The sequence below is a fragment of the Bos taurus genome, chromosome 1 (genome assembly GCF_002263795.3).
Source record: "Bos taurus isolate L1 Dominette 01449 registration number 42190680 breed Hereford chromosome 1, ARS-UCD2.0, whole genome shotgun sequence".
Classification (NCBI taxonomy): domain Eukaryota; kingdom Metazoa; phylum Chordata; class Mammalia; order Artiodactyla; family Bovidae; genus Bos; species Bos taurus.
Genome location: NC_037328.1, coordinates 84,966,253 through 84,981,584, shown reverse-complemented (window position 1 = coordinate 84,981,584; position 15,332 = coordinate 84,966,253).

Genomic DNA, 15,332 nt, shown 5'->3' with positions numbered 1-15,332 from the left:
ATCTGGAAGTTCTTGATTCATGTACTGTTGAAGCTTGGCTTGGAGAATTTTGAGCATTACTTTGCTAGCATGTGAGATGAGTGCAATTGTGCAGTAGTTTGAACATTCTTTGGCATTGCCTTTCTTTGGGATTGGAATGAAAACTGATATTTTTCATTCCAATAAAATGAAATGAAATTTCATTCCAATTTCAAAAATTGGATAGTACTGAGTTACTGTTGATTTCTCAGTTACAGTAATGGTACATGATTATACTAGAGAATGTCCTTATACTGAGGAAATACATACTTGAGAGGTATTTACAGGTAAAGTATCATGAAATCTGCAACATACTTTTGGGTCATTTGGCAAAAGAGAATGTGTGGCCAGGAGAAGGGGAGAGAGATTATCTGTGGTATGATAACAGCTGATGAATTTAAATGAAGACTATACAGGTGTTCATGTAAAACAAAAAGCTTGTCAGCCAGCAATCTAGGGGGCTGCCTCAGTGGCAGAAGAGGGGAACAAACTGGGACAATATTACTAAGGGTATTTACTTGCAGCAAACTCTGCAAAAATCACTGTGGTGTCTGGGTGTGCTCAGGAAACTTGAGGCAGAGAAAAGTGGAATTTTAATTGGACGCAGATGTGCTGATATTCTAGCTAGTGTCCTCTGAGAAGAAATTCTGGTGAAGAAGTGGGTCTCTGTGAGAGAGGGGGAACAGAGGAGACCTCCCCAGGGGAGCAGCCCCTCTCCCTCAAGGAGAGGAGACATTTCAAAGACAAAGGCTTTTCGAGCATGAGTGAGGAATCTTGAATGTGCCGACTGAGCCCAGAGATTCAGCTCAGAGGGCTAATGGAGATGGAGATGGAGTCTGGGGCCAGCCGATGAGGTGGTGGTTCTAGAGACTGGAGGGCAAGTAAGTGTGGCTGATGTTGAAGGAAACATCCTTTAAGTCAGAAAAATGCTCTTAATAGGCTTCTTTCCCTCCATCCCCAGGGAAATGGTGTGTGTGTGTGTGTGTGTGTGTGTGTGTGTGTGAGAGAGAGAGAGAGAGAGAGAGAGAGAGAGAGAGGTACTGAATGATTGGTTGGATCTGAAATCATCTTTCAGACCACAGAGTTCAGGATATTGGATTGTGTGGGTGTGTGCTACTGCTCAGTCTTGTCCAACTCTTTGCAAACCCATGAACTGTAGGGCTGTAGTTCACCAGGCTCCTCTGTCCAGGGAATTCTCCAGGCAAGAACACTGGAGTGAGTAGCCATTCCCTTCTTCAGGGGATCTGCCTGACCCTGGGATCCAATCCGTGTCTCCTGCATTGCAGGTGAATTCTTTACCTCTGAACCATACTTCAAATTAGAATTCCTAAATGAAACCCTGGAAATGATGACAATAGTACATTGATTTTAGCAATCTTGAGTGTGCAGAATGCACATTAGCTCATTTGAATCTTGTCAAAGATTTTTTTAAAAATTTATTTATTTATTTTTAATTGGAAGCTAATTATTTTACAATATTGTAGTGGTTTTTGCCATACATTGACATGAATCAGCCATGAGTGTACATGTGTCCCCCATCCTGAACCCCCCTCCCACCTCCCTTCCCATCTCATCCCTAAAACCTGGGTTGGTGATCTATTTCACATATGGTAATATACATGTTTCAATGCTATTCTCTCAAACCATCCCACCCTCACCTTCTCCCACCGAGTCCAAAAGTCTATTCTTTATATCTGTGTCTCTTTTGCTGTCTTGCATATAGGGTCATCGTTACCATCTTTCTAAATTCCATATATATGCGTTAATATACTGTATTGGTATTTTTCTTTCTGACTTACTTCACTCTGTATAATAGGCTCCAGTTTCATCCACCTCATTAAAAATTATTCAAATGAATCTTGCCAAAGTTTTTGACAACTGCCTGGCAGAGTGTTCTCTTTAACTCACATTGGAAGATACTGAAACTCAGAGGAGCAATGACTTGCTCAAGATCACGAGGTTAATCGCCACACAGAGAAGGTCTTCCGATACCACAGCCAGAGCTCTCTCCCCTTCAGCGCTCAGCGCCAATGGACCAACGGACTGTGGGCCATTGTCTTGTGACTTACGTCAGCAGTGCGCAGGAGAGTAGGTGTGGCTTTTTGGAGGAGAACCAGCTACTTTACCATGGATTTCCCCCAACCTTCTACCAATATATTCTTTTTAAAAAACTTGGTAGCTGTGTACGAGACAGCAAAAGAGACACTGATGTATAGAACAGTCTTATGGACTCTGTGGGAGAGGGAGAGGGTGGGAAGATTTGGGAGAATGGCATTGAAACATGTAAAATATCATGTATGAAATGAGTTGCCAGTCCAGGTTCGATGCACAATACTGGATGCTTGGGGCTAGTGCACTGGGAGGACCCAGAGGGATGGTATGGGGAGGGAGGAGGAAGGAGGGTTCAGGATGGGGAACACATGTATACCTGTGGCGGATTCATTTTGATATTTGGCAAAACTAATACAATTTTGTAAAGTTTAAAAATAAAATAAAATTGTAGTTGGAAAAAAATAATAATAAATTACATAAAATATTCATAAAAAAAAAAAAACTTGGTAGCAGAAGAAAATAATCCAAAGTGAGTGGCAGTTGGAGAATGGCTTGAGGGTGACTGAGGAGGCCTTGCCATACCACAAACAGCACTGGAAAAGAAAAGAAAAGAAATTAATAAAAAAAAAAAATTTTTGCCTGAAGAAAGGCAGAAGTAAGGAGAAGCTTATTCAGCTGTCCAGTAGTGATTTTACAGTAAATATGTAAGTAAATATTTTTTACAGTAAATTTTACAGTAAATATGGAAATTCCCCTCTTGCCTTAACAATAGTAATTAAGTAGAAATTAATAACCTTAGGGATATTTTAAATTCAGGATTCTATTTTCAAATGGAACTCTTCTCAGGGCCCAAGGCTCAGCTGTATCATGAAAAAACTTTAATGTCAAGCAATCAGGAGACAGTATTAAAAGTATAGAGATTTTTTTCTTATTAGAACCTTTAAAACCCATAATCATAATTATCTGTGTCTTTGGCAAAGAGAAAAAAAAAGGACAGATTTTAAAACTATTAATTAATTTAGTCCAGACTCAGAGAAAGTTATTCTCCTTTAAAAGATAAGTAAAGATAAGGAGTAGTAAAAATCACCCAGAATGTCAGAAATAGAGCACAGATAAGATTAACTTCATGGAATTAACCCTAGGTTCTACTGTTCCTTCTAAAGGATTGTTCTTTATCCATTCAGGGAAGATTTAACAAAACAGCAAGGAATTGAAATATGTGAATGAAGAACACACCATCTTCAGTGCCCATTCTTGTTGACATGAAGGAAAATTACTGCACTAACTATATACAAAATTCTAATGGCACTAAGCAAGTTTAGAAAGGTATACGCTTCATCAGATAGTCATATTTTACCTCACATTCTGCTACAAAATCATGGCAGGTTATATAAGTCAGGGGGCATGAGACTGTGTCCAAGCTGGTTGCCTACTTTCTGATGTTAACACAAATTGCTGTGCATTACTTAGATTTGTTATTAGCGATTGCAAAGTGTGTATTATAATTATTTTATTCCTTCTCCATTTAATAACTGAAATAATTCTATACAGAGAAATCTGTTCTCATTTTGTTATTCAGTGGTACAGTTCATTTAAGAAAGGCAGATATCTACTCAATACATCATTCTTCCCAGCCTTTAAAAATGAGTAAGCCAAAATCTTTTCTATTTACTTGTTCAGATCAGAAGTATGCCATATTTGTTTTGTTCCAATCATTTGCTTAAAAAAAATTAGTCCTATAAATGTTTCCCTCTAACTGACGTTCACCAAGACACTTACCAATCCTACTTATTAAAGGAACATGCCCAATTTTGAAGTGTGCCAGATGACGTGAAAAAGAGAACTGTGGGATTTCAGTAAAGACCCCAATGTTAAATTGCTTATATAAAACCTATGAAAATCGTTTGGTTAGAAAACTAGAAGCCATATTAAAACAAAGGAGAAATTTTGAATTAATTTAAACAGTTTTATTAATATTACAAATATCCAGCAAATAGTAAAGAGACTATTATTGTTGTTTGTCAAATCACAAAGTATCTTTCTGGTATTTTTGTATGTATTTGTGTGTAACTTTCTTTTTCTTTCCTTCTTTCTTTTTAAGTTTTTAAGTTTCTTAATCTCACCAGTCTGCTTAGTCTAAGGAACGGTAGACACCTTAAAAGGTGTCAGACCTTTTAAGTCTGCTGAGACCAGTACCATTTATATAAACCTTTAAAAGACCTACAGCCCTCAGGTAAAGAAGTTTTACATGCTAAAAGGAAAGATATTTGAGCTTTGTCAAGGCTGTATATGGTCATCCTGCTTATTTAACTTATATGCAGAGTACATCATGAGAAACGCTGGATTGGAAGAAGCACAAGCTGGAATCGAGATTGCCAGGAGAAATATCAATAACCTCAGATATGCAGATGACACCACCCTTATGGCAGAAAGTCAAGAGGAACTAAAAAGCCTCTTGATGAGAGTGAAAGTGGAGAGTGAAAAAGTTGACTTAAAGCTCAACATTCAGAAAATGAAGATCATGGCATCTGGTCCCATCACTTTATGAGTAATAGATGGGGAAACAGTGGGAACAGTGTCAGACTTTATTTTGGGGGGCTCCAAAATCACTGCAAATGGTGACTGCAGCCATGAAATTAAAAGACGCTTTCTCCTTGGAAGGAAAGTTATGACCAACCTAGATAGCATATTCAAAAGCAGAGACATTACTTTGCCAACAAAGGTTCATCTAGTCAAGGCTATGGTTTTTCCTGTGGTCATGTATGGATGTGAGAGTTGGACTGTGAAGAAGGCTGAGCGCCGAAGAATTGATGCTTTTGACCTGTGGTGTTGGAGAAGACTCTTGAGAGTCCCTTGGACTGCAAGGAGATCCAACCAGTCCATTCTAAAGGAGATCAGCCTTGGGTGTTCTTTGGAAGGAATGATGCTAAAGCTGAAGCTCCAGTACTTTGGCCACCTCATGCAAAGAGTTGACTCATTGGAAAAGACTGTGATGCTGGAAGGGATTGGGGGCAGGAGGAGAAGGGGACAACAGAGGATGAGATGGCTGGATGGCATCACTGACTCGATGGACGTGACTCTGGGTGAACTCCGGGACATAGTGATGGACAGGGAGGCCTGGGGTGCTGCGACTCATGGGGTCACAAAGAGTCAGACACACTGAGCAACTGAACTGAACTGAAAGTTTTGACACAGAATAAATGCTCAATAAATATTTATTGATTGAATACAATTTAGAACTTATCAATTTATTGTATAACATTTGGAGCAAATATAGTGGCAGAAGTGTCATCATAGACATTTAGTTTTCAAGTAAACAATTCCCTCTATCTTTTTCCCTCTCCACTAACCCCTGCCCACCCTATTCCTCCATCTCAATTTTATCTTTCTCTCTTCATAAAAGATACACACTTAGGAAGGAGGAAATAAACCATGACCAAATCCAGTTTGAGTCCTTTCCAACTTCTTACTTTCAGTTGGTATTTTATTAAATGTTACAACTTGTCATTTTAAAGAAGGTTTAGCCAACAGTATTCAATCTACTTTCTACCAGGTAAACCTTGCCCATTCCTTAACCTTTCAGTCATGTTATTTCTCCTATAATGCTAGAAGTAATGCAGTAGGCAGGAGGTGAAAGTAGAAGTTATATAGCTCTGTTTGCCTGTCTTTTGTTTGCTTGTCTCTAACTACCTTAAACTATTTCCTTATAATCTTTCTAACAATATGGCCAAATGGTTTCCTCTAAATGGTCCCAAAGCCAGCCCAGATTTCTGTAAACCTATTATGACCTTTCTCTCATCAGTAATTGCTCATCAGTTTGTATCTGAAGAAGCCCTGTGGCCTATATGCCCACCTAAGATACAGTGAAAATAACTTGGAGGATAGTTGCAGCAGTTATCACGTATCAGGATGCTACAGGTTACCCAGATGCTCTCACTTAAGGTATTTCAACCTATTTGAATAGTGAAGTGTTTAGCACACTTTTAGAGTAATCTTTTAATTTTATTTTAATATGTATCTTCTCATGTATTCCTGATCTCAGTTTTGTATCTATTATAAAGGTGTCTTTTTTGGTGAAAAAGCCCAAGTAAGAGGCTTTATGTATGTTTTGCAGGATGTGAGAAATAGCCATTCAAATAAATAAAGAAATAAAAGATGGATAAGAAGAAAGCAAATGAAAGAAGAGAAGAGGTGGAGGAGGAAACTCCAACACAAAACACATATTTGTGTTCATCAGCTGATTATAAATCATGTCCTGTCATTTGCCAGGTGTAGTGACAATGAGGAGCAGGCACCAGTGAGCAGCAAATACAGCAGTTACAAAAGAAATGATTTATTCTATATCTTCATGTGCTTTGAGCATCTCTTCTGTATTATTCCCTTCCCACATACCCTTTATTACCACTGCATTCTCTCATAGTTAGAATTTTAATAATCATTATGCCTGGAGTAGTTTTATGAACTGAGCGTTCAATTTATGATTGTCATGTACCATGTATTATGGATTGTTGTGCTTTTCTTGGCTCACAACCCATTAGTCTGATCTGAGCCATAGCAACCTTATAAAAAGACACAATGTTACTAATGACAGCAAGTCTTTAAAGAATTGCTTTTGGTTTCATGATAATGAACACTTAGGAGAATTCCCATGTAATAGTGAAAACTTGAAAGCATTTGGTAGGAGAAGGTGAAAGGAATTAAGAGGGTAAGTGGTAGGGATGTCTTCTAAGGTCCACTTCTGGTTGAATTTGGGATTATTCTTTGGTTTAAAACTACATACTATGCCACCTTCCACCATTTCCCAATGTTCTTTGCAAGCTCTTTTAAATTTGTGTCTGTCACTTATGATTATTTATCCTCAGGTAGTAAAAAAGGCAAAGGAAGCCAAGAAGCCAGAAAAGTCTCTTTGAGTCTGTCAAACTTAATCCACCAATAACTGCTAAAAGGAGGCCTGGTCTGCAGCAGTCCATGGGGTCACAGAGTCAGACTTGACTTCAGTTCAGTTGAGTTCAATTCAGTCACTCAGTCGTGTCCGACTCTTTGCGACCCCATGAATTGTAGCATGCTAGGCTTTCCTGTCCATCACCAACTCCCGGAGTTCACTCAGACTCACGTCCATCGAGTCAGTGATGCCATCCAGCCATCTCATCCTCTGTCGTCCCCTTCTCCTCCTGCCCTCAATCCCTCCCAACAACAACTGCTAAAGTAGGCCATGCACCAGAAATGTGCAAAATAATAAAGTAGTGGCACTTCAACTTTTATTTGATTTATTGTTGTTCTATTGTTTTTTAAATTGAAGTGTAGTTGATATACAATATTGTGCTAATTTCAAGTGTACTGCACAGTGATTCATTTATAACTTCTAGGTATTTTAGTTAATATTTTAGTCATTTAAACTTTCAGTTATAACTTTTTTCTTTAAATCTACCTTTTGTGTATGTTTTCTTTTGCATCTAATATGTTACCAATGAATCTCATGTATTTGATTTATCATCAAGAAATCAATCAATAGACAAAATGATTATGAAACTTCAGGGCACAGCAGCATGATGTGATGGAAACTGAATCTTTGTCCAAATTAATGATGATGAGATTCAGGAGATCATAAGTTTATTATGTTCAGAATAAATAACCCTTGTTCTCTTGAAATCCAAGAGTAACTTACATTGCATTTATACTCATGAAAAGAGGGGGGAAGAGGCAGCTGATTGGGGGGACAATCTTTCTTGTTCTGATTCTGGCTAGTTTTGCACTGGTTTTTCTGCTTTCTTCACAGAGATTGGAATGGCAGGGCGTACATAGTCTTTACAAGCTAAAAAACAGTCTTCAGCAATTGGGTTTGGCTAAGGTGGGTGCATTATATCAATAAACGCAATTTTTCACAGATTCTCAGAGCTTTTTGAATATGTAGAAAGTGCTTTACTTAAAAATTTCCAATCTAAAAGCATTCACAAACAGGAACTATACCAGGCTTCATACGTGAGGATTTCAACTTCGATGGCATTAATGGTCTTGTGAAAGCAGCACACTTTATCTTGGTCTGTTATTCCCAGTGTTTGTGCATAGCTCTGAGATGTTTTACCAGAATTATTTACCCCATCATGTCCAACTAACTGTAAGAGCAATGGAATTGCTGAAAGTACTCCTAAGATGAGGTAAAAAGTTTTGAAAATAAAGTAGAGCTCATCAAATAATTGAAAGTGGGTAGAGAGTGGTGATCACTGCATGTGAACGTGGAGTGAATCTTTGTCCAAATTAATCATTCTAAAGGATAATAGTGAATCAGTTAAAGAGCAGTGCCTGTGTAAGATACACTAATTAGAAAATAATTATTAGGGGTGTGTGTGTGTGGAATTCTTGAAGAGATGCCTAGGTAGTAAGTTTCAAACATTCCAAACAATAAGCAATTGTTAAGTATGTATCCCAATAATTTGTACTTATTTATTTTATTAATATGTAACATACAAATACTATCTTTAGCTTATGTCTCAGAGAAAAATACACTTAAGGCAAGACTATTATTAATAAGGGCTTCCCTGGTAGCTTAGTGGTAAAGAATCCACCTGCCAATGCAGGAGACATGGGTTCAATCTCTGAGTGGGAAGATCCCCTGTGAAAGGAAATGGCAACCCACTCCAGTATTCTTGCCTAGGAAATCCCATGCACAGAGGAGCCTAGCAGGCTACAGTCCACGGGATCACCAAAGAGTTAGACAATGACTTAGAGACTAAACAACAATGACAAATTTATTAATAACAATGAGTGCAAATTCAGATTTCAAAAAGCCTTCTTGACAATACTTTATTTTTCTGGAGAAAGAAAATGTCTTGTTAGATCTCATAAGATCATCATTAATTTTTTCTTTGTGATATAGTCAGCAAAGAGTTTATACTAGGAGTAGAAGTATCATCTCTGTCATTTCCTTATTGTCTACATGTACTTATTTTTATTTTTTTATTTTTAAACTTTACATAATTGTATTAGTTTTGCCAAATATCAAAATGAATCTGCCACAGGTGTTTGGATCCACAGCTTATTTACAGAAAAACTTTAAAAGCTACATGTCCATTTTGAGATGGTTAACTTCAACCAGAAATTATAATCTGGAAATGTACTGAACTGTGTATATGTATACTGTAGTAAATTGCAGTGTCCAGTCAGGGAGAAAAAGAGAGGGTCCACTGCTAATTCTCCATACTGTGAATTGTTTTCTCTTCCTTTAGGATATCCAGATTAGTTACTGATATGTGTCCATTTTCATACTAAACACTAGTAAATATTAATTCCTTTTGATTTTTAAGATAAAAATATTTGTCAATGAAAGTTCTAGTAATTTCTTCCTGTATCTCAGGGGATAAACTTTTGCACTCTTAAGAGGTATGCACATCTCATTTAGAGACCCTAGACTTAAAAGATCAACACAAATATCACACATCTATCAACTTGATATTAATTCTAAAGAGGGCTAAGTTTGTACAAAATATTAAAAGGCCATAATGATGATAAAGCCTTTGGTAAGCTTTTATTCCAGAGGTTCAAAGCTTGTTTTACTTTGTGCAACATCAAAGTGTTTGGATACTGAATTATAAAGCTCCTATGGGATTTTCTATAACAAAAATGATACCCACCTTAATATATTTTGATGTATTTAGATCTAAAACATTTCTGACAACAAAAATTAAGGAAGAAAATATATGACAGATCTTAAAGTGCTGAAGGACAGATTTCATCTCCTACTTACTGGAAATTCATTATAGCTTCCACATCTAGTAGTATTGCCACCTAGAGATCTTGGCTGACTCTCTTGTTTAAATATATGCTGTACAAAATATATTAAAAATATTTTTAAAGGTACTGATGAGATAGTAAGAGATAAAGATTCCTGAAAGATCAAACACTAAATGAAAGAAGAAGAAACTCAGAGAGGCAAGCAGAACACCCTGAAGCCGGTTGAACCTCAGTGACTTTGAGTTTTAATTTTCACACTGTGGACAGGAGACAAAACATAGGACCTACTCAAAGAGAGGGATTTAATTAGGAGACCTCTGACATAAAGCCAGAGTCTCAAAGAGTTATAGCTTCAGATTAAGAGTAAAAATGTAAAAACCTGAATTCCCTGGAAATGGTATGAAAAATGACCTCTTTCAAGTCTTGGTGATGAGAAGAGGAGAAAAAAAATCTGAGTATCCTTGGAAAGCATTCAGCTCTCTTTATGGTCCAACTCTCACATCCATACATGACTACTGGAAAAAAAATATAGCTTTGACTATACGGACTTTTGTTGACAAAGTAATGTCTCTGCTTTTTAATATGTTGTCTAGGTTTGTCATAGCTTTTCTTTCAAGGAGCTGAGTAACCTCAGCTACTTGCCCAAGTTTGAAGTCCTACCCATACTATCTGGGTTGGCTGCAAGCCTAAAAGCCAATAATTACGTGTTAAGAGGTACCAGGTAAGCCAGCCCACATATCTAGGACATGCAACGGTTTGGAAAAACCTACCTCGGCTACTCAGACCCAAATAATCCCCAAAGATTGACTTTCTGATAAACATGAATTCAGAGTCAAAAATTATATACTATATGTGAAAACAAGACACCAACATAATCAGATCAGCAAAAGCTTCAGATTCAATTGGAAATGTCTGAAACAAATGTAAAATAAATATATTTATATATTTAAAGGAATAAAAGAAAAGGCTGTAGTTAGGAGTAAAGATCAAGAATCTAAAACATTTCCAAACAACGGTTTTAAAAGAGCATACATGCGAAGTTGCTTCAGTCGTGTCTGACTCTTTGTTACCCTATGTACTGCAGACCACCAAAGCTCTGTCCATGGACTTCTCCAGGCAAGAATACTGGAGTGGTTGCCATGCCCTCCTCCAGGGAAACTTCCCGACCCAGAGATCGACCATGCATCTCTTATGTCTCTTGCATTGGCAGGCCAGCTGTTTACCACTGGTGCCACCTGGGAAGCCCCTTTAAAAGAGCAAGATATAGTAATTGAAATTAGAAACTCAATGGATGGAATTAAGAGAAGATTATACATAGCTGAAAAGTGAATAATGAATTGGAAGAAAGATCTTATGAAATGACGTAGGATGCAGCACAAATAGCTCCAAGTATTGAGCAATTAAGTAATATGTAGGTAGAGTTTCAGAAAAGAGAAAAGAGAGAATGTGTGCATGAGGCAATACATGAAAAACTGATGGCTGAAATTATGAGAAACACATTTCTTAGATATGAGAGGCCCAGAGAAACCTAAAAATAATAGTAAAAAATAAATAATATTTAAACCAGCCTTAGTGAAAATGCAGAACAATGAAGAAAAAAAAAATGTGTCTTAATGGTTCAGTTTAGTTGCTCAGTCGTGTTCAACTCTCTGCCACCCCATGGACTGCAACTTGCCAGGCTCCCTGTTGATCATCAACTCCCAGAGCTTGCTCAAACTCATGCCTATTGAGTCAGTGATGCCATCCAACCACCTCATCCTCTGTTGTCCCCTTCTCCTCCTGCCTTCAATCTTTCCCAGCATCAGGGTCTTTTCTAAGGAGTCAGTTCTTTGCATCAAGTGGCCAAAGTACTGGAGTTTCAGCTTCAGCATCAGTCCTTCGAATGAATATTCAGCACTGATTTCTTTTAGATTAACTGGTTTGATCTCTTTGCAGTCCAGGGAACTCTCAAGGGTCTTTTCCAACACCACAGTTCAAAAGAATCAATTCTTCAGCACTCAGATTTCTTTATACTACAATTCTCACATCCATACATGACTACTAGAAAAAAAACATAGCTTTGACTAGACGTGCCTTTGTTGGCAAAGTAATGTCTCTGCTCTTTAATATACTGTCTAGGTTTGTCATAGCTTTTCTTCAAGGAGCAAGTATCTTAATTTCATGGCTTCAGTCACTATCTGCGGTGATTCTGGAAGCTGAGAAAATAAAGTCTGTTATGGTTTCCATTGTTTCCCCATCTATTTGCCAAGAAGTGATGGGACTGGATGCTATGATCTTAGTTGTTTGAACGTTGAGTTTTAAGCCAGCTTTTCACTCTCCTCTTCCACTTTCATCAAGAGGCTTTTTAGGTTCCTCTTGGCTTTCTGCCATAGGGTGGTGTCATCTGCATATTTGAGGTTATTGATACTTCTCCTGGAAATCTTGATTCCAGCTTGTGCTTTATGCAGTCCAGCATTTCACATGATGTACTTTGCATATAAGTTAAACAAGCAGGGTGACGATATACAGCCTTGACATACTCCTTTCCCTATTTGGAACCAGTCCATTTTCCATGTCCGATTCTAACTCTTGCTTCTTGACCTGCATACAGATTTCTCATGAGGCAGGTCAGGTGTTCTGGTATTCCCATCTCTCTAAGAATTTTCCACAATTTGTTGTGATTCACACAGTCAAAGGCTTTCACATAATCAATAAAGCAGAAGTAGATGTTTTTCTGGAATTCTCTTGCTTTTACTATGATCCAATGGATGTTGGCAATTTGATTTCCAGTTCCTCTGCCTTTTCTACATCCAGGTTTGAATATCTGGAAGTTCTCAGTTCATGTACTGTTCAAGCCTAGCTTGGAGAATTTTGAGCATTACTTGGTAGCATGTGAGATGAGCACAATTGTGCAGTAGTTTGAACTTTCTTTGAGATTGGAATGAAAACTGACCTTTTCCAGTCCTGTGGCCACTGCTGAGTTTTCCAAATTTACTGGCATATTGAGTGCAGCACTTTTACAGCAGCATCTTTTAGGATTTGAAATAGCTCAACTGGAATTCCATCACCCCCACTAGCTTTGTTCATAGTGATGCTTCCTAAGGCCCACTTGACTTCACGCTCCAGGATGTCTGGCTATAGGTGAGTGATCACACCATCATGGTCATCTGGGTCTTTAAAATCTTTTTTAGTGTTAGCTGGAGACAAAAGAAGGGTTACCTATAAAGGTGTAATTAGACTGTCAGCCAACATCTTAGCAGCAACAATGGAAGTTTGACAATAGTGGAGTGATGCTGTGTAGGTGTTGAGAAAACCTGGAATTATATTCCTTATGAAAATATTCTCCAGAAACAAGGATGAAAAAATTATTTTCAGACAAATATATATATATTGAGTGAATATACCATCTAAAGAATATACCTCAGTCAGGAGGAAAGTGATCCCGTGTGGGAATTTTTAGATACCATAGGGAAGAATTTTTCAAAATGGTAAATAGTAAGTAAATTTAAGCAGACATTGGCTGTATAACAATAACCACCAATTTGTGAGGTTAAAAGGTAGAAGTAAAACATAGGACAATAAGAAAATATAATTTGGAAAGTTGTTGTTGGAGTTAATGTTCTATGTTTTGCATAATTACAGTTTAAGAGAAGCATATAACTATATGGTTATATAGTTTAAGAGAAGGGTAAACTTATTATCAATAATTGTAGGCTTTAATAAAGTAAAAACACATTTAAAATACTAGGATAATCACTGAAAGAATAGAAACAAAATATACATCTAAATTAGAAGAGGGGAAAATGGAAAGAGAAAAATATTTAACCTAAAAGAAGTCAAGAAGAGAGAAACAAAAAGGAAAGACAAATAGAAAGCAGCAATAATATGGAAGAGATAAATCCAAATATATTAGCAATATGAATGAAATATGCCTATTTTAAGATTGCTGGATTGGATTCTTTGAAAACCCAATTCCCAGGTGACTTAGTGGTAAACAACCCTCCTGTCAATGCAGGAGACTCGAGTTCAATCCCTGGGTTAAGAAGATCCCTTGGGGGAGGAAATGACAACCCACTCCAGTATTCTTGCCTGAAAATCTCATGGACAGAGGAGCCCGGAGGGCTATAGCCCAAGGGGTCACAAAGAGTCAGGTACAACTGGGCTGCTGCTGCTGCTGCTAAGTCGCTTCAGTCGTGTCCGACTCTGTGCGACCCCACAGACAGCAGCCCACCAGGCTGCCCTGTCCCTGGGATTCTCCAGGCAAGAACACTGGAGTGGGTTGCCATTTACTTCTCCAATGCATGAAAGTGAAAAGTGAAAGTGAAGTCGCTCAGTCGTGTCCGACTCTTAGCAACCCCATGGACTGCAGCCTACCAGGCTCCTCCACCCATGGGATTTTCCAGGCAAGAGTACTGGAGTGGGGTGTCATTGCCTTCTTCGATACAACTGGGCACACACACACAAAACATATGATGCTTATGAGACCCTTAAAAAGCATAGGGATATAGAACTGAAAATAAAGGGATTCAAAATGAAACTCTCCACAAAATTATCTAGGCAAAATATTCCAAAATCCAGCCAAATGAACTTTAAGGAAACAAGACTGAGGACAACTTCATTATGAAAAATGTTCAGTTAACTAGGAAAGTATAACATTTTAAAATTTGTCTATCTATAATATCATGGCCTCAAAATACATAAAGTAAAATCAATAAAGCTATCCATGCACCACTGTAGTTGGAGAAACAATGCACTGTTCTACATAACAGATCAAACAGACAAAAATTAAGTAAGGCTATAGAAGTTTAACACAGTGTAAATAACACTTGTTCCCAATGGATATACTATACATCCCAATGGATATACTATACATCCCAATCCATATACTATACATACATCATGTCATGTATACTCATACATGACATGAGTGTCATGAGAACATGACACTCAACAAATGAGAAATACATGTTTTTTTTCAACCACCTATACTCATATTATCTAAGGAAATAAACATCTCAGAGAAATTCTTGAAACAGGAGACAGGTACAAAAATACAACAATAAAATAAAAACTCAACTGTACATCAAGAGAAGATATTGGATAATGCATTGTGGAATAGTCATATAGGAGAATATTATATAACAATCAAAATAGATGGCCTGTAACATGAATTTTAAAATGTAATAAGTTAAAAGCTAATGAACCAAAAACATAGTATGAATCCATTTCTTTCAAGTATGGAAACTTGCCAACCAAATAACATATTATTTTGGGCTACAAAATATCAGGTAAGAGTTTAAAGACAAACAGGAGTTATAAATGTATAATTCAGTGGGGTTTACTTCTAAGTGGGGAGAAGAGGCAGGTGTGCCCAGATTATGCTGTGGGTACACAGACACTCAGTGTACTGATATTCTTTTACTTCACACTCTATGCATATATGTAATTAAGTCAACAAGTGCATTGGAGCCTGTAAGCTTCCACCAGGCTTGGTTAAGCTGAAGTTTTTTAAAAAATGGATTTTACTCACAAGTCTTATGACTTATGTTTTTGGA